The sequence below is a fragment of the Galeopterus variegatus genome, unplaced genomic scaffold (genome assembly GCF_000696425.1).
Source record: "Galeopterus variegatus unplaced genomic scaffold, G_variegatus-3.0.2 Scaffold701, whole genome shotgun sequence".
Classification (NCBI taxonomy): domain Eukaryota; kingdom Metazoa; phylum Chordata; class Mammalia; order Dermoptera; family Cynocephalidae; genus Galeopterus; species Galeopterus variegatus.
The window spans coordinates 518168-542227 of record NW_007726812.1 but is presented as its reverse complement, the minus strand read 5'-3'; the positions used below and the strand labels follow the sequence as shown (position 1 = coordinate 542227).

The following is a 24060-nucleotide window of genomic DNA, read 5'->3' as shown; positions in this document are numbered from 1 at the left end:
AGGACAGGTCCCTATTGCCCAAGGTAGGGTGGAGTAGGGCTTAACGTTATCCTGCAGGTGGCTGAAAGTCCCTGATGGTATATGGGCTTTTGGCGTTTGGGATCCAAATGCCATTTGGACTCTCTGGGAGGTCTCTCCAGAAGGCTATAGGTCCCTTGCACAGACTTAAACCTCTCAGAGGCCTCATTTTATTTTTTAGGTTTTTTTTTTTTTTAAAGGTAATGGTTTTAATTGAATTAATGAGATGAAAAGATAGGTTTTTGGGTTTTTTTGGTGGCTGGCCCGTATGGGGATCTGAACTCATGACCTTGGTTTTATAAGGCTGCACCCTAACAAACTGAGCTAACTGGCCAGCCCCTGGAAAGATAGTGAACCGTTTGCTACTTACATCAAAGAAGATTTTAAAAAATAATCACTTGGGCTGGCCAGTTAGCTCAGTTGGTTAGAGCGTGGGGTTATAACACCAAAGTCAAGGGTTCAGATCGCTATAATGGCCATCCACCAAAAATAAATGAGTAAATAAAATAAAAATATAATCACTGCACAAAATGCAGAGGGCGAGGTTATGCTGTGGTATTACATTTTTCTCCATAATATTTTTCTTGACTATTCAAAATCAAACTAAAGTTTCCATTGCAAATTCATTTTCAAAATGCCAAATTGTAACATAATCACTTACAAAATCACTTACATTTCTGAATACCTTTAATAGTCTCTCTGTGTTGCAGTATATGTTTCCTTGTTATGACCCAGTTGAGAAAGAAAGAAACCCAGACGATCCACATTTTCAATGTGATTGGTGGTAACCATGTGCTCATGAGTCAGACATAACTGAAGCAAAAAGGTTCCACCCTTGATTTTAATTAGTAACTCCAATAGGTTTCCGGGTGGCATAACAATGGAGGTGTTCAGGGGGATCACATGGCACTTATCCAGGTTAACATCAAAATAGGCTGTGAGCTTCTTTTTTTTTTTTGGCAGCTGATTGGTATGGGCATCTGAACCATTGACCTTGGTATTACAACACCATACTCTAACCAACTGAGCTAACTGGCCTGCTGGCTGTGGGTTTCTTGTTAAAGCCATGAACAATGTTGGCAGGATCACTATTTGCAAACTCTGCGATAGGCACACTGATGAATTCAACCTCATCTTCTTCAAGATCTTAATATTTTCTTCAGTTGTCTGGTAGCAAGCAGCTAGGGCATCTGCAGAGGCTCATTTAAGATGACATCATCTTTGATGTACTTTATTCCACAGTAGTATACAGTCATCTGGCTGAAGTGAAAAATATTTGTACAGGTATGCTTCTCCTAGAATGATACCCGCAAGCATAAATGCTAGTCCAAAGCACGTGCACCAACACCAGGCTCTTCTCTGGCCACCTGGTACCTCAATCATCTGGGTCCTTGCAGTCCATCGCAATGCCATGGGGGTGGTGATAGTGAGCTCTGCTCTTGGGAGTGTCCTTCTTGGCTTCCTCTGGTCCAGAGCCTAATTGAATGTCACTTTCATGATGACATGGCCTGGGGCGTCCTTGGAGGATATTGCAGGCTCGAGGTACAGGCTGAGGGCTCTTGTCTGTGGCTATGGCAATGGCTGTAGCCTCCTCGACAAGGCTCCAGGTGTAGCTTAGCAGTACTGAGGAGGCTTGGGTGCAGGAGGCCTCATTTTCAGTCATATGTTCATTTATTCATTCTGTTAAACAAAATTTTGGGAGGCCATTGTTTTGGACTGAGCTCCTGAACTAGGCCCTTATAGACCAGACCAAAGCAAAATAGAGTCACTCGTGCTAAATGCCACATAGTCATGCTGAAACTTTAAGGAAGGAAATAGATCCCCAAACAGGCTAGTTTTTTCTGAAAACAGGAGACTCCAGTCTATCTGAGTTAGTATAATTTGATCTCTCTCTCTTTTTGGAGGGATTGAACCCTTGAGGTATCTGCACCATGCTCTAACCAACTGTGTTAACCAGCCAGCCCTTAAGTTAGTATAATTTGGAAGTCCTCTCTGCTTTAACCCTTACAAAAAAGGTAACCTGAGGTAACCTGATGTTAACTAGTTTTTTTTCCCTATTGCACTGCTTCCTTGTTCCCACCTAATAAAACCCACTGTTTTGTGGGAGCTCTCCTTCTATTTTGTAGAATGGAGGCTTCCCTGATTCATGAATGGTGAATAAAAGCCAATTTCAGCTGTAAATTTGTTGTAATTTTGTATTTTGATAATTCCCATTTTACTTGGTATACTGTGGGGTTTTTTTTTTTTTTTTTGGTGACTGCATGGTACGGGGATCCAAATTTATTGGATATTTTTAAAGTTTGCCTCGGGTGCTAGAGGTTCCCAGGATAGAAGGAGGGAATAGACAGACACAGACTCTCTAGTCTATTGTAGGGATAAATCTTAAATCACACATTATAATAATATAGTAGGGTAAGTGGGGGTCCAGAGCAGAGATACCCTGGCCAGGTCAGAAGCTGAGACAGGATGAGCAGGAGTGAGGTAGGCCACGTGGGAAAAGAATGCTGTGGGCAGAAGGGTCAGCATGTGGGAAGCCTTGAGAGGAGCTGGCAGATGCCTGGCATGTTTTTAGGAACATAAAGAGGCTCCATGTGGCTGGGGTCTTTGGAGATCCATGTTGCTGGGGTCATGTACAAAGAAAATCTGGGGTAAGGAGCTGGGGGTAGGTATTGAGAGAAGTGGAAGTGAAGAGGTATGGGGAGGACAATGCAGGCAGGTCAGGATGAAGTGAGGGATCTTTGTCCTCTGGCAGCTGGAATTTGGGAAGAACACAGAGCAGAGCAGGATCACAGGGAGATCTGGGTTTGAAAGTTAGCTCTGGCTGCTGCCACATGCATGTGAACTGGCTTTAGCAGTGTGCTGAAAGCAGAGGTTCCAGCAGAAAACGGCCCTGTAGCCCTTCCTCTCTGTAGTCCACTGTTCTTCTATGAGAGAAGGTGTTCAGAAGACCAAGGCCCAAAAAGACAAAGGGAAGTGTTGGGTAGGGGCTAGTACTTCACCCTCAGGCTGATAGGAGGCAGGGAGATGTCGGCCCTAGAGGAGCCTGGGTGCTGCAGCAGCTGTTGCTCCTGGCAAAGTTGAAGGCAGCCCACAGCTGTGGTGGCCCGGTGGATGCCAGGGTCTCCAGGATTTGAGGCCAAGGACATCTGAAAGGAGGACTGTGGGTGGGCCAGCAGAGCCATCAAGGCAGAGGAGGAGGAGGTCCTGGCAGTTCAGCGAGGGGCAGTGTCCCACTCTGATCCAGCTGTCTGGGAACAGCTGCGCGGAAGAGGAAGGAGGCCAGGCAGCAGCAGGTGAGGAAGCTCTCTGGCTGCTGGGCTGTGGGAATGGAGAGCCAGTGGGGGTGGGAGAGTATTGGGGGAGGGGACCAAGACAGACCTTAGGGAAACAGGGATGGAAGCATCTATATGCTTGGGATTCCTCAGGGAAGGAAAGACTGGGGTAGGGGATAGTGGGATAGTAAAGGAGTCGAATGCTCTCCTCTTCCTTCCAGAAGTTCCCCCAAAGACCCATCCTTATAGACTGCACTGCCTCCCTCAGGACCCCTCTGGACCCCCTCTGCCACTTCCTGGGTTGATTTTTTCCCCCCTCTTCCTATTCTCTTCTACTGTTTATCCACTCCTTTTCCTGACTGTTATCCTAGGAAGGAAAGCAAACAGAACCAGGGATTCCTAAGGGATCTTTGGAAAGCTCTGATCCACATGGGTCAGACAGGGAAAGGATCTGGAGAGGGAAAGGGTCTTCCCAAGGTTCAAGTCAGTCAGAGGCAAGCACCAGGGCTCCTGCCTCTGCACACCCAGCCTTTGGAGCCTTGAGCCTGGGCCACCAGTACCCATTAGTTGTAAGAGCAAGTGGGCCTGGGGCACACCTGGGCCCTGCCTCCTGTGAGGTGAGGGGGCTTAGTGGAAGTGAGTCTAGTCCCAGTGGTTGTAGGTGTGGTGAGGAGGCCTGTGAGTTCTCACTTTTCTGCGCACCCCAACACCAGGGCCTTAGTGCTGCTGATCTTGAACCAACCTCTGAGGATCCCAGGCAGCAGAGTACAGGAGGTTTTGGGCAGTTGAAAGGTTGGGGGTCAGCTGAGGCTAGCCTTCCTCCCTAGGATCCCCCCAGCATAGAAGGAGCAGCTGTTAGGACCCAGCTCTGAGGCCCAGAATATGCCCTTTAGGAGGAAACTTCTCTGCTCCCCCGTGTCCCTACATTTGTATTGTACCAGCTGCCACATTCCCTCAAATGCCCTGGGACATGGAGATGATGAAATGTTTCTTTTCACTTAAAAAAAAAATCCTCCATGCACCATGAATGGACCTTTGTATGGCCCTGGGAACATATCAGTGAGAGGCAGAGGGCTGCCACCATGCTTGTAGCATCATACCCAACCCCAGAGGCCCAGAGCCCTGACTTCTTGCTGGGGTCTCTCTTACCTTAAGGGCCTATCCTGAGCCCATCCCCCAGTTCTTCCCACTCCAGGCCTTCCTAGTCCCTGGGGTCCCTTGCCAGGTCCAGCCCAGTGAACACATCTGATGGACATAGACCCTTTCCTGGAGGTCACACCCATTCATGGGTAACCCAGCCAGACTTAGGTTCAGCTTGGATAAGTGGCAGCTAAGGGGAAAGAACATTTAAGGTCACTGGCCCACAGCAGTGAGCAGGAAGAGATGGAGGGAACAGCTGGCTAATGCCTCATGCCTGTCAGGTGACACTGCACCTATCCTGAGGGCCTCCTGCATGCCTGTGCTTGGTAGCAGCCTTGGGGGAGTCAGGTGGGGGATTGCCCTAGACCTATCTTGGGGTAAAACCCTCCCTCTGTACTGTCCATCCCCCTACTCCCCGCTCCTCTCTCCCCTCTCCCCATCTCTGCCATTGGTCCAGTCCATGGGCTTCCTTTCCCCAGACAGTTGGTGCTGGGCCCTCTCTGGTGGGCCGTGAAGGGTCTCCCTTGAAGCCCTTACTTGCAGTGCATACCAGGAGTTGCCCAAGCACAGCGGAACCCTTCCTCCCACCACAGGAACATCCCTTCCTTCCCTGCGGCTGGAAGGAGGGGTGCTGGAGTGGTCTCTCTACATTCCAGGGAAGGTGGAGGCAGGGGAAGTGAGAACTTTTCTCTCTAAATGCTTGTTTTGACTTGAGTTCCCCTGTGCTTGGTGCCCCTCCCCTTCAGGACCCCCATCTCTGCTCCCTCCTCTGCCTGCTCTCTCCTCCCTCTTTCCTCCTCAGTTCTCCCACCTCTTTCCCTACCTATCAGGGGAAAGAGGAGCTGCAGGGCTGAGGCCCAGCTAGTGCCCCTTCACCCCTCACCCCACAGCATTCCTTCCTGGAGGCCTAAGGGCACTATCCCCATTCCCTTCCTCCTTTCTCCTACCTTTCAGCTTCTATGCCCCTTTCTCCTGGACCTTACACTTGTGGCGTTACCCAGCCTGGTTAAATCAAATTCAGTGGACTGCTCTCCTGAGTTGCTTGCTCTCTCCCCTTTATTCATCACTTGCTCTCTCATCTTTTTTTACTGCTCCATTCACTGCTCAGGACTTGGTGATCTCCAAGGTACCTCAGACCCGGCTGGCCCACTTCCTCCTAGGCCTTCACTGCAGCCATTCCGTAGGCTTGTTCCACTCCTTCCCGAGAAAACCCCAGGACTTCCTCCTTCACCTCCTGCAGGCTCTGCCTTCAAACAGAGGACTTTCCCAATGACCTGCACCACACAGCAGACCCCAGCCCCTCCCACCCTCCCGTTCTCTTTGTAACTACGTGATTATTACATTTGTATTTACTTATTTTATTTACTGTCTATCTTATTACACTAGAATTTCGATTCCACAAGGGCAGGTCTTGTCTCTTTTATTCTTGTTGTGTTCCTAGCATACGATAGACTCAGTGAATAATCTGTGGATTGAACAACACATAGATGGATGTTTCACCCTCACCCTGATTCAGTCACATAATGCAGTCTTCTGTCACTTTTGTGAGCAGGAAGGGCCGCAGCTCACACATGAGATCACTTGATTATGGGGTGACCAAGGGGCTCACAGAAGGCAAGCAGCTTATGCAAGGTCATACATTGAGTGAACTCAGCTCTGTGTCCCAGCAGGGGCTTATTCCTTACACGCACACACTGGAAGTCTTGTCTGATGAGTTAACATTCTCCCTTTACCCCTTTATGAGCTTACCTCAGGATGCCTGGAGGAAACCCTCTCATTCATCCCAGAAATGTTAGGAATTCCAGGAAGTCTTGTCTGATGAGTTAACATTCTCCCTTTACCCCTTTATGAGCTTACCTCAGGATGGCTGGAGGAAACCCTCTCATTCATCCCAGAAATGTTAGGAATTCCCCATACTAGAGGTATGGCTCCCAGAGGCCCTGTCTGTCTCTGTCAGCACTCAGCCTAGAGCACAGGCTGTCTTTTCACTTGGGTCCAACACTTCCAGTGTTCCAAGGGCATAATTATCAGCCATGATACCAGAGTCAGAATCAGTGATTGTTGAGTAGCTTGTTAATGTCTCTGACAAAGGAATCACTGAGGGGTGCTCAGGCTGATGAGAGGGACAGGCCCAGATCTCAGGCCAGCTCTGAGAGGAAGAGGTGTTTCTGCCTGGAGGAGCCTGTGGCTGAGCCCTCAGCTGGATTTGGACATGTGACAGAACAGAGAAGGAACTCTCAAACCAGCTGAACTGGAGGAGTGTGGGTATCTTCTCCCAAGACTCTGAGCTTATGGGTTAGCTGGTCAGTGACTGAAGTGAATTAACAAATAAGCCCCTCTGGGGGCCGGCCTGTGACTCACTCGGGAGAGTGCGGTGCTGATAACACCAAGGCCACGAGTTCGGACCCCATATAGGGATGGCCGGTTAGCTCACTGGGTGAGCGTGGTGCTGACAACACCAAGTCAAGGGTTAAGATCCCTGGGGCCGGCCCGGTGGCGCACTGCTACAGTGCGCCGCTTGGGAGCGTGGCGGCGCTCCCGCCGAGGGTTCGGATCCCACATACAGACCAGTTCCTGCTCACTGGCTGAGCGAGGTGTGGGTGCAACACCGAGGGTTGCGATCCCGTTGCCAGTCCCGGTCCGGTACGGGTGCGACACTGAGGGTTGCGATCTGTTGCCGGACACGGAAAAAAAAAAAAAAAAAGGGTTAAGATCCCTTTGCTAGTCATCTTTAAAAATAAATAAATAAATAAATAAATAAAAACAAAACAAAACAAATAAGCCCCTCAGCTTTGCTTGCTTCCACTGGCTGCTGGCCAGACTAGATGCTGGTGTTTAGTCCAGTGCTCAAGGTCACAGGCCCAGTGTTTTGGGAACAGCCACCCAAAGTTGGCTTTGGGGGATGTCTTATCCCAGAGTCAGCAGGGAGTGGAATGTAGCTGAGCGAAGGGGCATTGGACATGTGTGTCCACCCAGGAGGAAAGGTGCCTTTTATTCATTCAATCAATACTCTCCCTTGCTGTGGGGTTCCTGCTGCACAAAACTCTATGTTCCTAAAGGACCAGGTTTGGAAGCTGTGGCCAAACTGACTAGAGGAAAGCCCTGTGCCAGCCAGGTATAAAGGGGTCTGGTGGAAGTGCTGGAGTGGAGGGCCCCTCAAGGGAAGGAAATGGTCCTAAAGGACCAGGTTTGGAAGCTGTGGCCAAACTGACTAGAGGAAAGCCCTGTGCCAGCCATGTATAAAGGGGTCTGGTGGAAGTGCTGGAGTGGAGGGCCCCTCAAGGGAAGGAAATGGTTTCTGGGAAGGCTGGTGGTTACCCACAAACACGCCTACTGGCAATTTCTCCCAGATGAACTTATCAGCCGTTTCTTTTGCTAAAGTTGCCAGACAATCTGCCTTCTGTTAAATTAAGACAAAAGGGACTCCTCCCTTGCCCTGATGTGGCTGGCCCTGCTTGCCAATCTCTTGCCCCAGGCAGGCCTACAGGCCTGACATTTGGGTCAGGAGCCTCCACCCTTGACCAGCACTGACCCCTGCCCCTCTCCTTCAGGACTGGAGGAAAATCAGCAGCAGGAGACTCTCTCCCATGGGAAGGAGAATGGGCACTGTCCCTTAGCCCTTAGCCTTTGGCTCCTCAGGAACATGCCAGAGTAAAAACCCCTGTAATTCTAGAACCACAGGAAAGTTTTATCCATGTAGGTGTCTGCCGAATTTAGTCTGAGCTAGAACCAAAGTCTTAGCTTAAATCATATCAGCCCCAAGCAAACACTGGGGCATTTGCGTTAGGCCTTGCACGGGACTTGGACCCTTGGGGATGACTACCTACCAGGAGGTAAGGCAGGCAGCAACCTGATTCCTTCCTTCCCACACAGAAATTGAGCCTCTATCTACTATGTGATGGCTGTTAGGTGATGGTTGCAATGTGGGGCCAAGGAAATTGGTTTCTGTATCAAGGGCTCTAACCTCAGTGGGGCAGTCAAACCTTACTCAGATAATTTTCCTGGAGCCTCGGGCTGGGATCTAAATGGAGGAAGCAATGGGGGCTGAAGGCCCATGATAGCTGAGGGCTAATTGTCAGGCCTGAAGAGCTTCATTCTTAGCCTCTTGGTCATTCCTCCCCAAGCCCGTACCACGTGGGCCCTATGAGCAGCTGCTCCGGGGTGTGTTCCAGGCCTCACTCTTGGTCCTGTCCTCCAACTGGCTGTGAGCACCCAGCCTGGCCTGGGGTGGCCTAGACCCTGCTGGTGTTCCAAGGGTGAGTCACTGGGGATCTTGTGCTGAGCCATAGGGTGGGCTGTGCAGTTCCCAGGGAGGGAAAAGGCTTAGATTCTCAGAACTAAAGGGAGTAACAAGGCAGTAACCTTGGGAGTAAACTTACAGCCCTCATCCAACCTGAAAACAGCAGTCCACATCCCTCTCTACTTTAGTGTGGGCTCCAGTGGGGGCTAATTGGGCTCTGATGGGGGATGGTTAGGCCCCAAGAGGCTGGTTCAGCTCTGGCCAGCCAGGCCTCCTGATTTCTAGAGCCTGAAGAAACAGGGGGTTTGGGGAACCCCAACTCTACACAAAAATGAAGAAAGACAGATATAAGGCCCAGATACTAGGACTGTTCTGGCATGGGGGGAAGGTGGGATCTGCCAAGGCTGGAGGGCTGGGGAAGAGGAAGGAGGAAAGCATCAGGGCCAGCCTGGGGCCCAGTACCTGCAACTGAGCCCCAAACCTGGGGAGGCAGGGACTGGAAAGGGTTTGGCTGTATGGGTTTTGGGCAAACTCTGGTTCCTTCTCTCTGCTTCCAGGACTAGGAAGGACCAATCCTACCCCTTGGGCACCAGCTAGTTAAGGTATAGCCCCTCCCTTGACCACGGTTCTGGGGGTGCTTGGGCATGGGGTGTTTGGACCCTGTAGGCCAGAATGAGGCCTGAAGCCTCATCTAGCAAGACCAGTGCCAAAAAGGAAGAAGGAGAGCCCCTCTGGCATCCAGTCAGTGAGGTCCGAAGAGTGGTTTACTACTTCTTTGCAGATTGCAGTTATCTGGGGAGGTGTCCCTTGAGGCTTGTACCCACTGCTGTCTTTTGTTTTGGAAAAACAGATAGATACATAACCATACACTCAGACACTAAAATACCCAGCAGAACCTAGGGCTGCAAAGCAGTGCCTAGTGTGTGTTTCGAGGTGGGTGGAAGACTCTCTAAGCTGAAGGAGTGAATGAGAGAATATATTTTGTTTAGAAACCCACATACTTTTCTGCATTCTTAGTCTTTTCAAAGCAGCAGAATTTTAGAGCTGGACAGAAGAGGCAATTAACTTTTTAGTTCTAACTTTTTTTTTTTTTTCCTTTTTTCATGACCGGCAATGGATCGCAACCCTCAGTGTCGCACCCGTACCGGACCGGGACCGGCAACGGGATCGCAACCCTCGGTGTTGCCCCCGCACCTCGCTCAGCCAGTGAGCGGCCGGTCTGTATGTGGGATCCGAACCCTCGGCGGGAGCGCCGCCACGCTTCCCAAGCGGCGCACTGTAGGAGTGCGCCACCGGGCCGGCCCTTTAGTTCTAACTTTTAAGGGATGGTTTTTAGTTCTTTCCTAGTCTCTGTGAATGAGGTTTGAAGTCTATAGCATCTTTTTTTGGCAGTGGGTAACTAAGCTAACCAGCCAGCCCCAGGGGGCCTGTAGAAAATTGCAAACAGGTATGTGTATTTGGGAGATGGGGCATTCCCCTCTGCTTCCTCTGAAATTTGCTTCTCCCAGACACTCCTGCGGAGGGGGAGAAAGCAGAGGAACCCCAGAGCTGTCTGGGATCCAGGGAGGAGCTCCTGGCAGGTGGCAGCTGGTTCTGTGTTCAGAATGTGCTTACTGACAAGAGTGTGGGGGGCGGGAATTCCAGCCTGGCCACAGGCCAAGGAAGAGATGGACCCATTCTGCGCGGGATGTCGGGATGGGAAGGGAGCAGAGTCCACCACGGGTGCCATTCCCAGATCCATCCAGTAACATCAGGTCAGGGGACTTTGGGGTGGGGGGTAGGTGCCAAAGGTAAGCCCTGGGGAGAGCTAGAGCTATTTTAGGATCCTTTACTTGAAGGAAGGACGGACCCCAGTAGTAACCCCCGCTTCTTACTACAACCCCCCAACCAAAGAATGTGGGTCACAAGGAGTGAGTGACCGGCGCCAGCGGGTCAGAGCTATTTCGGGCACTCGAGGAGGCATCGGATTCCGGGCAGGGGTAAGGGAGGAGGGTTAGGCTTAAGGCCCTTCCCAGCCCGCCTGCTGTGGGAGAGGTTCTAGGAGATGGGCTAGCCTCCCGGCCCTCCCGGCTCTGACCTCAGTTTCCCCATTTGTGTAAGAGCTGGGCGGCAAGGCCTTTGTCCTTCGCAATTCAGAGGATGCTTCCTGATTGTTTTCACGTTTTAGAAATAACTCTTGATTTGTGTTCGAGAAGAATTAGCAGGGCCGAACGCAGTTGATGGATGGCCAGTTGTGGCCAGGCCGGTTGGCAGCCTGACTACCCTGGGTTAGTCTTACAGGCCCAAAGGCCTGAGGTTGGGCGGGGCGCCCCTCCCCCATTCCTGGTTCAGAGGGCTTGAGGCGACCCTGACCGGCCGGGGTGTGTCCCCAGACGGACCTTTCTGGCCTCGGGAGGGTGGAGCCTCCGCAGGGGCGTGGCTTTCGGGGCGGGGGCGTGGCGGGCCAATGAGCAGAGAGGCGCGGGCCGGGGCGGGACCAGCGCAAGGGTGCGGCGCGCTGCGGGGAGGCCGACGCAGGGAGAAGCTGGCGGCGCGCGGACGACCAGTCGGTGCCGTGCAGAGCTGGCAGCGGGATTGGTCGCGGCACTCGCGTGTCAGGCGGTTGCTAGGCTCCGGCCTCGCGCCCCGCCCTCGCGCTCGGCGCCCTCTCACCGCCCGGTACGTGCTCGCGCGGAGGTTGCGGCGCAGCGCTCGCGATCCTTGGGCTCGGCGGCGGCGGCGGCGGTATCTTCGCTCGGAGTCCCAGGGGATCGGTGGTGGCGGTGTCCTGGGGTCCGGAGGAGTGAACACCTGCCACGGCCCGCCCGCCGGCTCTAGGTGAGTGCGCCGTACGCCCCCAGCCGCCGTGCCTGGCCGGTTGGGCCCCTATTCCCGCCACCGGCCGAACCTGCCGCGGAACACCTGCTGCTGCTCGCTCTTTCGGCTTGGGGCGGGGATACCGCCGCGAACGTCCTTGCGGGTGAGGAGGCGGTGCCGCCCGGGCGAAGCCGCCCCTCTGCTGTGGGCCCCGCAGGCGAAGGCTTGAAGCATTCGGCTGCAAGGCCCGGGCTACGCGCCGCGGCGGTGGGCCAGGCCTTAACCCGGCCCGCTCTCCCGGGAACGCGGGGCCTGCGTCTCGGCTGCGGGCGTTTGTGGCCTGTGGGCTACCTCTCGGCCTTCTAATGGGGGTCGTGGCCCAGTTGGGCTGGATCCCGACTACGGGGTGTCGAATTCCCCGTAAAAGGCAGGGAAGGGCGCCGCCACCCCTCGGTCTGAGCCCTGCCCCCCACTTGAGCGTCTTTGGAAGCCTGCTTACTACCTTTTCACCTTTCCACTTGGTATTTGGAACACCAGGTTCGCCCCCGAATATATTTGAAAATATCTCCAAAGAAAATGCTGTCTGGGTTCAGAATCCTTTTGCTATGAATTCCGAGATAATTTTCTATAAACTCAACTGGTAATTTAGAATGCGTCTTTTAATCTCTGTAAATTGAGAAGCTCTTACCTTTGTAAATCGATTTACTTCAGAATTAGTTTTAATGGTGACGATGAAGTTTTGCCTGGTTGGGGCTAGAGCCTGGGACAGCACCTTTATAGTCTAGAGTTCTAACTTAAGAGTCTGGCCTGCTGTTTCCCTAAATAAGCGAGTAGAAGTGATTCCTGGCATGGAAACCAGACTCCCATGAAGAGAGGGTGGTGTTTATAGGACCTAAGTCCAGATAAAGAGTTGGATGTGCTTCCAGGTGTTTTGGAAAGTCTGGTAAAGATGGAGTATTGTAATTTTATTAGGCTGTTCTATGCTTAGTGTTCAGAGACATTATAATTTTGGGATATTCTTCCTCTAAAAAAGAGTTCGACTTTAACATGTTTTGGAGGCGTAAAAAACCACAGTTTGAATATGGAGAAGTTGAGCTTTTTTTTTTTTTTTGCCTTGCATGCTTAAAGGAGGCTGAGGAGCTGTTTCTTGCAGAAAAGTTTCCAGTAGGGAGTTGGATGCAGAGGGTGACCCTGTTCCAGGCCTGTGGGATACTGTGTAAAAGTATAAGCAGCTTTATATAGACAACACACACCTCATTGGAACATGAAAGCTGGTGTTCATATGTGTCTCTGTTGAAAGAGGCAGAGGGCAAGTTCTCACTGTTCTAAAAAATTGATTTGGCAAAATACATTTATTCATTTAACAAATATTTGGCTTCACTACTTGCCAAATTCTTTGATAGATCCTGGGGACCCATGTAGAAGACTCTGTTTCTGTGCTTCAGGAACTCAGTTTGGGGGGCAGTGGGAAACAGGGAATCCATGATTAGAAGTGTTTGCCCATTGAGTGTGCTTACATGGTAGTCTAAAGAGAGAGAGACTCCTGAGCTGCGGCTTCCAGGGCCAGCAGGAATTAGCTGGGGGACATGAAGGCCTGGACACAGGGAATCACATGTACATGAGCACCTAAAATAGCACCTGGGAGTCCTCCAGCTTGGCAGGCGGGAGCCCTGGGCCTTCCTTGTGCTAAGGAGTTCCACCTTTAGCGTGCAGGAGCCTGGGAAGGCTTTTTAATCATGGAGTGGCATGATCCAGACCTGTGTTTAGAAAGATATTGTTGGTGGCCACTTAAGGAGTTGCAGGGAGGGGAGGGTGCCAGGACCTATGGCAGTAAATTTGGTCAACAGGAGAGAGGAGAGAGAAGGAGAGAGGTGGAGCCATATGAGAAGAGAAGCTGAAAAGATAGTGAAGAAGAAATGTCAAGCCGTAATGGGGGAAGACCTGCATTCAGGAATGCGTGGGCTGGAAGACCAAGCATGACCAAGGATTTAAACCACCTCTTTTGACTGCCATAGGTGTGACCCACAAATTTGCTGGTGTCAGTTAAACATTGAGAGTGATGGGGTTTCGAGGGATCCTGGGGGCCAGTTATACAGAGTTGATGCTTAGGAAAGGAGAGACCTGGCATTTGATTGTTAAAAACCTTATCTCCTGCTTGAACCTGGGACATTTCGTTTCCTCTTAGGTAAAACAGGTGTCTTAACCTCTAAAAGTAGACGTGTTTTCATCCTTGTTGAGGCAGATGAGAATATATTTAATCCTTTATCTCATAGTTGTTCCAGCCCTTCCTGCTCCCTAGGTCAGCAGTGTGATAGACCTACATCAGTGGCAGCCAAAGGTCTTCTGTTTCTATTCTACCTGCCCTGTCACTAATGCTTATGAGAATGCTTTATATTGGCTGAGGAAACTGAGTCACAGAAGAAGGAATGTGCCTAAGGTCACACAGCTGTCATCATGTGACAAGAGTCAGGATTTGAACCCAGGTTGAACATTTGGCTGTCTATTCCCATCTGCATTTGTATTGCATCAAACTGACAATGGTGGCCTCAGTTGGGTGCTTCTTTGCCGAAGACCAAGCCCAGGTATCTAGTGGTGGACATAAGACAGGACAATATGGGAAAGGTGATCAGGGACCCCACATGGAACTCTAGAAACATGCTGTGAAGGGACTCATCTCAGAAACCTTATCTCAGAAGCTTTGTCAGAGCTTTCTAGGGCCTGTGCTGGTTGCTGTGGGGACCATGCTGTGGTAAACCAAGGAGCTTGTGTCCTAGGCCAGAGAGGACTGCATTTGAGTTGGACCTCAAGAAGGTTTAGTGGTTTTAGGGCTGGCATGTGGCTCACTTGGGAGAGTGTGGTTCTGATAACACCAAGGCCACAGGTTCATATCCCTGTATAGGGATGGCTGGTTAGCTCACTTGGGAGAGTGTGGTGCTAACAACATCAAGTCAAGGGTTAAGATCCCCTTACCAGTCATCTTTAAAAGAAAAAAAAAAGAGGATTTAGCCGTTTGACTGGTGAGGGGCAGTGGCAGGAAGATCACAACTCTGTGGTAGGAAAAGAGGTAAGCAGAAGCAAGTGGTGGGAGGGAGAAGACTCTGCACCTTTTTTGGGTATTCTGGGAGGTTGGGTTGGGGCCAGAATGCCACATGGAGGAGTTTGGAGTTAAGGTAGCAACAGGGAGCCTTGAAAGTCTTGTAGCACAGCTGTGGTGGGATCAACTCTTGGTTTTAAGAAGTGAGTACCCAGTGTGAGTGTGGAGACTGAATTGGAGGCTAAGTGGTCACTGCTGTTGTCCACTGGGGAGACAGTGGACTTGAACAAGGACAGTGGTCAGTAGTGGAGTAAAGAGAAAGAAGGTTCAAGACAAGTCAGTTCTGCAGATGTAAGGGGCCCAAATGGTGCTGGCACCAGCAGAGGCCTACTGTTGAATAGAAGGGGCAGGAAGTGACAATGAGAAGAGGAGGTTGAAGGCAGCATCAGCCAAATGCTTGTGAGAACTTGGGAGACTTGGAATAAAAGAGGGTCCCCCTATGCTCCAGGAAGGGAGGAAGCTTGAGTCTTTGTTATGGGCAGGGAAGATGAGGGGCTGTCCTTGGGTGATCAGAAAAGGGTGGAGGAGGGAAAGACCTTGGTCTGAGGACCAAGAAGTATGCAGACTGGAGCCAGAGGAAGTTTCCCCTGGGGAAAGGTGGGGCAAAATGTTGACCTGAAGGCTGAGCTGGGCCACTGGAGAGCCCCTGGAAGTTCTGAGGGGTAGGGTGGTGCCTTTGTCCCTGACAGGAAGGAGTGAGAAGCCAGGAGACCAGTTTGGAGTCTTTTGCAGGGATACAGGTGAAGGAGGTAGACCAGGGTGGCAATGAGTAATTGTGAGGAAGGGGTTAACTTATGAAGGAGATAGCAGGATGTGTTGACCCAGTTGGTGGGGTAAAGTGGCTCCAGTTTGGGTGACTGAGAATCATGGTAGGCTGGAGCTTCCTTTGAAAGAATTGCCATTGGCTCACAGACTTGACCTGTATAGGGCAAACTAAGGGTGGCCCATGGTGGTGTGAAGTTGGAATCCCCTTGCCTGTGCTTGCCCTTTTGAGTTGGGTTTATTTTGGTCATAGCCTTCTTGATAAGAGGCATACAACTAGCCTGGTGGAATGACAATTGGTGATAGATCCATTTTATGGATGGGCAAAAATAAGAGTGAGTCCTTGTGTATTTTTTTCTGTCCCATATAGGCAGTCAGTGATAAGTTTGATTTGACAACCAGGTTCCCTTGTATGCTATTTAGACTTGAACCATTGCAGAGTGTTACTGCTTGGGGGCTGGAGACTCCCAGAGTATCAGAGAAAGTAAGAAACGCTGATATGAACATCAGAGGGGACTCACATGGGATCATAGAGTATTGAATGTTAGAGGAACTCGAAGTGGGCATGAATTCAGGCAGTGTGTTCTTTAGCATGTGCTGTGTGTTGGTCACAGATTTCTCTGTCCTTTTCATGAATAAGTTCTCACCTTCCACTTGAAGTGTTTCTGCGTTTATGCCAGTGTTACTGAATTGTTGCTTCTTAAGCCCCCTTCTTCTGCTTTTCCAGTATTGATACATCAGGCCTGGAGTAAGGTGATGGTGAGTTAAATAAACCGGTGATTAATCTGGTCGTTTCACTGGTCTTTGTGTGTCTGTGCCTTGGTGTTAAAGCAGTCTTTCTAAGAGTCACATAACTTGCTTTGATTTTTGACCGTCCCCCTTCACTCTGATAATTAATCAGTAATACTGCTCAGAAAGCAATTTCTAAAAATAGAGATTTAGAGTAGTTTACAAACGTACACCAGCCAAAGGGCTTAATTTAGCCTTAATGAATAGGGTTTCCTATTTTCCTATTCCTTAGGTTTGACAGCTAAGCATTTTCTTAGTCTTGCTCTGGGTCCAGGGTGGAAAGATGCAGTAGTGGGGCTTAATTTAGCCTTAATGAATAGGGTTTCCTATTTTCCTATTCCTTAGGTTTGACAGCTGAGCATTTTCTTAGTCTTGCTCTGGGTCCAGGGTGGAAAGATGCAGTAGTTCAAGATCATGAACTGAGGGTGTCAAAGTTGGTGAAGCCATTCTGTGTTGGAGTGAAGTAACTCTGAATGAAACTCTAGCAGTATGTTGACCTAATTTATATTTATGTTTTAGAAGCAGGATTCTAGTGGGAAGAATCAGCTGAATATTAAAAAAATCACTTTTATGACCGATGTCTTTATCTTGTATGTCATGAGGTCCATTTAATAATGTTGAGGTTTTGCATATCAGTTACACCTTCTTGAGTTAATTGTTTTTTAAAATACCATTGTCTAAAATACAGACATTGGAATTATATATCTTTGAAACTGTTTATAATTTTTGGTCCTGGAATGACTACAGAAAACATTTCATTTTCTTACTGTGACCTTTGACAAGGGTGACTAATTGGTATTGTGAGCAGGAGACTGAGTGGCATTACCCACTTCCTTTGGAGTTGGTCATTGTGGTATAATTCTCTTTTGGTTGTGGGCATCCACTGGTGTCCAATATTATTTCCTTCTTTTCCTGCAGGGCCTCTGCTCTTGAGGAAGATAAGGCTTTTAAAGAAGCCTAACACTAGAAGGTGAGGTAAGGTACTTGAAAAGAGAGATTTCTGCAAAAGAAAGATGAGGGATAATCGTGTACTTGGCAAAATGATTAACTACAGAATTTTAAAACACTAATAGTAGGGAAGGAGCTCTATCGAATAATACACATACTTAAAATAAGAAGTGTGGAAGATAAAAGTGGAAAGGAAAGGAAAAATCCCTTGTCCCCCCAATTTGATTTCTTTAAATAGGAAATACAACAATGAACTTTAAAAGTTCAAAAGGATGGGGCTGGCTGGTTAGCTCAGTTGGTTAGAGCACAATGTTATAACACCAAAGTCAAGGGTTCGTATCCCTGTACTGGCCAGCCACCAAAAAAAAAAAAAAAAAAAAAAAAAAAGTTCAAAAGGATTTTACAGAGGAAAGAAATTTTCCTCTCACCCATCCCTTCAGCCCCTGATTCTCCTTCTTCCAGCCACCTGTTGTCCTTCTCCCCTCACTTCCTGAGTGTGTTCCAGAGATGGCCCTTGTGCAGTGTTTAAGTTAGAGTATAGATTTAATTTTTATTCTGCCTTTCCCCTCCTAGCATTATAGGATGAACATTGTTCTATAAATACAACAGTTTTTTCTTTAACCCTATCTGCATGATGTGGAAACAAAACATTTCTTTTTTTTTTTTTTTTTTAAAGATGACCAGTAAGGGGATTTTAACCCTTGACTTGGTGTTGTCAGCACCACGCTCTCCCAAGTGAGCTAACTGGCCATCCCTATATAGGGATCTGAAGCCACGGCCACGGGCCGGCTCGGAAATACATTTCTAATGGTTAACCTATTCCCAATTCTTAGACAGTTTGGTTATTTCTTACTTTGGTTATAATAGATAATGTTGTAATTAGTCTTTATGCTTAAAGTTTTTAAGAATCTTTTTCTTATCACCATATAATATTAAATATAAAACTTTTTTTTTCTTTTTTTGTATTTTTTGTGACCGGTAAGGGGATCGCAAACCTTGGTGTGGTGTCACCCACACTGCGCTCAGCCAGTGAGCGCACCGGCCATTCCTATATAGGATCCGAACCCACGGCGGGAGCGTCGCTGCGCTCCCAGCGCTGCACTCTCCCAAGTGTGCCATGGGGCTGGCCCTAAATATAAAACTTTTAATAAAATAAAAAGGATGTGATTTGCAGTTTTGTAGGAGCACATTTGTCAATGTCAAGTGAGACAGGTTTGTATTGATTTTTACTTTTAAGCACTTGTACCTTTTCCCTAGTCCTTTTTCTGTGACTTGCATGGATTTACAATTTTTATAGCCATGTGGAAAACCCAATTTCAGTGTTCCCTGACCTTGGGGGCTTGTGCAGCCACAGATTCATTCTTCCTGAAGCAGTCACAGCTCTTGGATACCCTGAGTATAGGGTAGAGTGCCAGTTGGGGAAGCTCAGTGATGAATGAAGCACTTGGAAGGATGTGTCATATTCAGGGAAACAGTGGCCAGTGCTGAGCTTGGTTCCCTATTTTGGCATTTGCTCTTCATTTCTATGGATGTTGTTTTTGTACATAGAGTATGAGAATCTACAAGAAACGCCTTTTACAGAGTTCTTTCTACTAATTGGTGTATATGTATTGAAACAGAATAATGAAATTGGAAGATGTGTCTGTTGTTTGATTTTGCAAATATTCTGGTTATCTGTGTTTTGCCTCTTCACTGTGCTAGGAGCATTTTCTCCTAGGCATCCCAGGGGTTGATAGGGAATTGCTTAAGATTTCCAAGGCTCTCTGTGGTAGAAGTGAACTGGTTCTGCCTTGGTTATCATAAACACCTTTCTTAATTAGTTCAGTTGTTCTCCAGGGCTCGGTTGATTTCTCTAGCCAGATTTTGCCAAGAAAAATTATGTAGTCAATAATGGAGTTCCAAATAGCGTTTCTTTTTTATTTGGCTGTTAATCAGAACCTGGGACACCATTTATTTTCCGGATCCTAATTTCATAATGTAATGTTTCCATAAAACGTACATCTCATCACTGTTAATGTCCTGTTCATACTCCTGCTTCGGCTGTTAGGTTGTCTTTGAGTCAGATCTGCCTTGACCTCAGGGAGCCTTGTTTACTGGTATTTTTTTTTTATAACAGAGTACAGCCTGATGAGTAGCCCTTGAGCAGGGATGGATTCTAGGTCTTGGGGAAAATGAGAAAGTTCTACCTCTTATGTGAGTTGTGATTGAAGAAGTGTCTTTTATATTTTTAGACTTTTGAGTAGTGTTGGGAAGATTGAATTGCCTGAGTGGAGAAATTTGGTAGGAGGAGACTAGAAGAGAAGCTCTTTATTAAAGATCTAAAAATAGAATTCATTAAAGTCACAAATAGATAACTGTAGAATTCCTGTCTTGCTTCTGCTGTAGGTTTATGCTATCAGCTGTTGTTTCTACTTACCTGGAGAAGATCACAATATTTTGTCAGAAGGGTCAAAATGTAGACCTAAAACTTTGTTTGCCAGTCTGAAGATGTGCTTTCTCCAGTTTTTTTTTTTTTTTTTTAAAGATGACCGGTAAGGGGATCTTAACCCTTGACTTGGTGTTGTCAACACCACGCTCTCCGGGTAAAGATGACCGGTAAGGGGATCTTAACCCTTGACTTGGTGTTGTCAACACCACACTCTCCGGACTGGCCCGGTGGCGCACTGCTACAGTGCGCTGCTTGGGAAGCGTGGCAGCGCTCCCGCCTAGGGTTCGGATCCCACATACAGACCGGCCACTCACTGGCTGAGCGAGGAGCGGGGGCAACACCGAGGGTTGCGATCCCGTTGCCGGTCCCGGTCCGGTACGGGCGCGACACTGAGGGTTGCGATCCATTGCCGGTCATGAAAAAAGACAAAAACAAACAAACAAACAAACAAACAAACAAAAAAAAACCAAAAAAGGGCCGGCCCGGTGGTGCACTGGGTAAGTGCGCCGCTCGGGAAGCGCGGCGGTGCTCCCGCCCGAGTGTTCGGATCCCGCATGCAGACCGGTTCCGCTCACTGGCTGAGCGAGGCGCGGGGGCAGCACTGAGGGTTGCAGTGCTGTTGCCGGTTCCCGGTCCGGTACGGGGGCAACACTGAGGGTTGCGATCCGTTGCCGGACACGAAAAAAAAGACAAAAAAAAAAAAAAACCCACCACGCTCTCCCAAGTGAGCTAACCGGCCATCCCTATATAGGGATCCGAACCCGTGGCCTTGGTGTTATCAGCACCGCACTCTCCTGAGTGAGCCACAGGTTGGCCCTTGCTTTCTCCAGTTTTAAAAGTAGTTTAGAAGTGATTGGATTCCTTGGCACAGGGAAGAAATCCTTAGAAGGAGAAACTGATTCTTCATCTTGTAGTGCTAGCCCTGAGCTGACAGGGCCCGTGAGATCTCCTGTCCCTTCAAAACCCTAAGCTTTTTTTCCTTCTAGTTGGACATTGCTGAGTAAAGAGGGGTCTTCTGTGTAGGCCATCTAATCCACCTGATTTAATCAGATGGCACCTCAGGTTGTCCTTTTTTGTGGGGGGAAGGAAATCCCCTTTTGATTCTAATAGTTGGAGAAGAAAATGGCTGCTTTTGCTTTCTTCCTATGCAGACCTCCAGTGCCCCGGGCTGCCTGTGCCCTTTCCTTCTGTGTGAGGGGGTGGAGGAATGTCCTGGCCTCCCCTTTTCCATCCTGTCATAGGCTTCCGGGGAGAATGGGGCCCATTGTGAGCTGTGCCTTTGGGCAGAGCTCTCTGCTTCAGTATTAGGCCTGCCATGGACTCTGTCTCTGGTCTGTGGTCACTGGGTGCTAAGGAGCTGGGAGCCCAGCAAGCTGTTGCTTCCTCACATGCTACCCTACTGTTCAGTAGTATTCCGAAGGATGGCACTTGTGCTTTGTTTGCCTCCTTGTCTGCCCTCTGGTTTTGTCATGTCTTGATAAACATTCTTGGGGACCCCTCTGCAGGCCTGAGCTCACTCTTGTAGCAGATCTGAGGCTATATTTGGAGAAGCAGGCCTGCTGTTCCCAAGGGTGGCTATAAGTGCCTGGTTACAGGAGGCTGGGTGCTCTCTCTAGGCCTTTCCTGTGTTCTGAATCCACTGGGAAGCATAGGATTAATCCATTTGTGAATGAAATTGGACTTTAAATTCTTGTTTTCTTTATTTTGGCCTTAATCAACTTTAGAACTCGCTGAAGATGTGAAATGCCAGAATATGTGTCTGTAGGTAAGGAAAGCCAGAGGCTTTTTTAGAAAATTTTATTCCAGATATGGGTGCTTTTCCCTGGGAACAAGCTGCCTGGTCCATCAGGCAGTTCTAATCCTGACCCTAGGCCAATTGTATCTCTGGAAAAAAAATTATATGACATGTACTTACGGTTTCACTGACTAGACAAATAGGCCATTGGCCCATTTGTTTTCAGGAATGTTGGCTTCGTGCAGGGAGCCAGATGTGTGACCAGCTGTTGTGCTTTAGCAGGTTCTGTGAAGAATAGATGAGCGTGTGTGTGTGTGTGTGTGTGTGTGAGTGTGTGTGTGTGTGTGTGTGTGTGTGTGTGTGTGTGTGTGTGTGTGTGTTGGGGTGCAGGGGGGAGATGGAGGAGGCCTGATCAGGCTCTCCTGGACTTGGCAATGGGCTTTTTCTACATGAGATCTATGTGATTGTATGGATAGCTGCTGAGGAATTTGCTCTCCTGAAACCCAGATTGGTAGATTCTGGAATAGTCCTGAATAGTTTGTTCTTAATCTTTTGAGTGAAAAAATTCCATTCTTTCTATAATGCTTCAGTACGTATGTTTTCCTTGTCATTTATGGAAGTGTTCTGTGAAAAGAGCAGCTGGCACTGGCAGTGCCTTGGGTGTTTACCTTCTTCTCACCTTTATTTTTCTTTTATTGTAGGGAAAAAAACCCTCTAGCCCATTTTATCTTTTTGCCTGGGCAGAGTGGTACGATTCTTTGTTTTAGGATTGGGAGTGGCATTTTCTTTTTATAAAATAAAGGAATAAAATGTACTTGCTATGCTGAGATTCCACTGCCCGCACTTGTTCTAGGATGGTATTGAGTTTTGTAAACTTCTGAACAATGTTGTCTAGTTAAGAGACACCTTGGTCCTCTTCTTTCAGATAGGGCCTGGTCATACTGTGGTATTTTGAGTCATGACTTCCCAAGAGGTAAGTTCTACCCACTGAGGGCCCTTGCTTTTTGGTAAGGCAGGCAAGATTTTTGGCATGAAAGTGATGATGTTGGACATTGAAAACAACAAGTGCCCTCAGCAGTAGAAATCTAGGCTGAGGAAGGAATCTACCAGAGGTACTGAGTTCCCTGGGACCCTCTGATACTAGGCCTTGAGTAAGGTTCTTGACCTCTCTGCATCGCTAAAATTGGTATAGAGTATCCTCTCCATAGGCTGCTGAAGAGGGAAAAATGGCTTGCTAGTAATGTGCCCTGCACAATGCCTCCATGAATTACTACTTGTTATCTGTGCTTTTTCATGTTAGTGTAAACTAAGAGCCTGATATTTAATAAAAGCTGGACATATTTCTGAGGTTGAGTGATGGGTTCGGGGGTGTATTTATTATGTTTTATGATTACATACATAATAGGTTACTTTGCATGTACCAAATATCTTCCTTAAAAAAGCCAACAAAGGGCCAAGCCCGTGGCACACTCAGGAGAGTGCAGTGCTGGGAGCGCAGTGGTACTCCCGCTGCGGGTTCGGATCCTATATTGGGATGGCCGTGCGCTCACTGGCTGAGCGCGGTGCGGCCGGTCTCAAAAAGGACAAAAAAAAAAAAAAAAAAAAAAAAAAAAAGCCAACAAAAACCTAGACATCAGCCCACTAGTACCTGCCAGAAAACAGGTCTAGCTTGGCTGCTGACTGTGGAGCTCAGAGTGATGGGGTGTTTTGTTGTCTTGTTGGGGCAGAGTGGTTCTTGGAAGTATTGTCCCCTGTCAAGATGAGTAAAGGATTAGAACAGTTTGAGGACCAGGGCTGGCCCGTGGCTCACTCGGGAGAGTGCGGTGCTGATAACACCAAGGCCATGGGTTCGGATCCTATATAGGGATGGCCGGTTCGCTCACTGGTTGAGCGTGGTGCTAACTGAAGGAGGCATGGATGAAGGAGGCATGCGAGACCCGGGCTGACAGTTCACCAGAGAAGTTCCATTTTATTAAAAGCTGCGGGTATATTTATAGGGAGGTGTGTTCTGGGATCAAGCAAAAGGTGAACAGGGCGTTAGCTGATTGGGCAGGGCTAGGTGGGAGGCAAATGTTGACCTGTGACTGGTTAAGATTTTGCGCTGGCGGGCTTGCTTACTGTGGAGAAGAACCCGGAAGGGCGCCATATTGTTAAGGTGTGTTCGGCTCAGGTACTCATAGAGTCCCTACATTCCCCCCTTTTTTCTCTTTTGTGGGAGGTGGGTCGTTGAAGTCATCGAGCTACTTCCTGCTGGAGAGGGGCGTGGGAGGGGGAATTGGGAGGAGATAGGAGACCCTTTATGAATCCCCAAAGGAGGGTGGAAAACAAAGTAATCTCAAGAGGGGAGAGTTCCATGAATGTTCCCTGAAGCCACAGGTCAGTTACTTTATCTATCCAGTGTGTGTAGGAGGCTGTAGGGGAGAGCATCCAGGCATCTGTGGCTAAAGCCTTCAGGAACAGGGACCATTGGTGATGCAGATCCATTTTAACAGTGTGTTAGCTGATCCGTTGAAGAGCAAGTAGGGTCCTCTGTGGCCAGTAGTTGGTAATTCCTGAGTAAAAGCTGGTTAAAAATCTGGTTAGAGATTTTACCAACTTGAGTTTGGATGAATTTTACAATACAAGGCAAGAAAAGACAGGCCATGAATATATCCATTGAAATAGAAAGCCCCAGTAACTACCCCGGCCCATCTGGAATCCCAGGAGTCCTTAATGTAAAGTTGGTAAGAGTTTCCTGTGTCGCGCTGAAATATTTGGTCTCCCGCACCTATTAGCGGGTCGTGGATTTTGCATGACCAGTACGGGCATCCCCCATAAGTGTCTGGCCACCACCTGCAG

At 48.7% G+C, this 24060-nt stretch overlaps 1 protein-coding gene and 1 pseudogene across 1 annotated transcript in view; one reads left to right on the top strand and one right to left on the bottom strand.

Annotated features, from left to right (window-relative positions):
• Positions 1–563: 563 nt before the first annotated feature.
• LOC103589556 lies at positions 564–11700 on the bottom strand (annotated as a pseudogene).
• DAG1 (dystroglycan 1 (dystrophin-associated glycoprotein 1)) overlaps positions 11186–24060 on the top strand; it is a 72189-nt gene continuing 59314 nt past the window's right edge. Inside the window, exon 1 of the mRNA XM_008571560.1 lies at positions 11186–11487. The gene's annotated coding sequence lies outside the window, so the exon portion shown is untranslated. The remainder of the gene's footprint in view (positions 11488–24060) is intronic.